A 466-nucleotide genomic window follows, 5' to 3' on the forward strand; every position below is an offset into this window, starting at 1 on the left:
AATAAAAGGGGCAGTCTTGCACATTGTCGTTGTGTCCTTGGGCAAGACACTTCACCTGCGTTGCCTTCAGTGTCTGCGTACATTGGTGTATGAATGAGATTGTGAATGGAGGTGGTTTTTTACTGTAAGGGCGTTGTGAATGCCTAATATAGGTGGAAAAGTATCATATCAGTGGACGTGTGGACTGGATTCTCTCAGGAGAGTCTGCAAAGAAACAAGCTCTAGCTTCACCCCCGTAGAGGTGAATTGTTTTATTGACATGATATTATAGTAATAATAATTATTAAAAAAATATTTTGTAATATGATAATAATAATAATAATAATAATAATAATAATAATAATAATAATAATAATAACAACAACGACAATGACAATCATTATTTTTTAATCTCATTTATTATTTCCTGATCTGACGTTTATTTATAAGCGCCTTCTTTACGTCATCAGGAGGCGCCGCTGCTTTC

This window comes from Gobius niger (assembly GCF_951799975.1).
Source record: "Gobius niger genome assembly, chromosome: 3".
Taxonomy (NCBI): domain Eukaryota; kingdom Metazoa; phylum Chordata; class Actinopteri; order Gobiiformes; family Gobiidae; genus Gobius; species Gobius niger.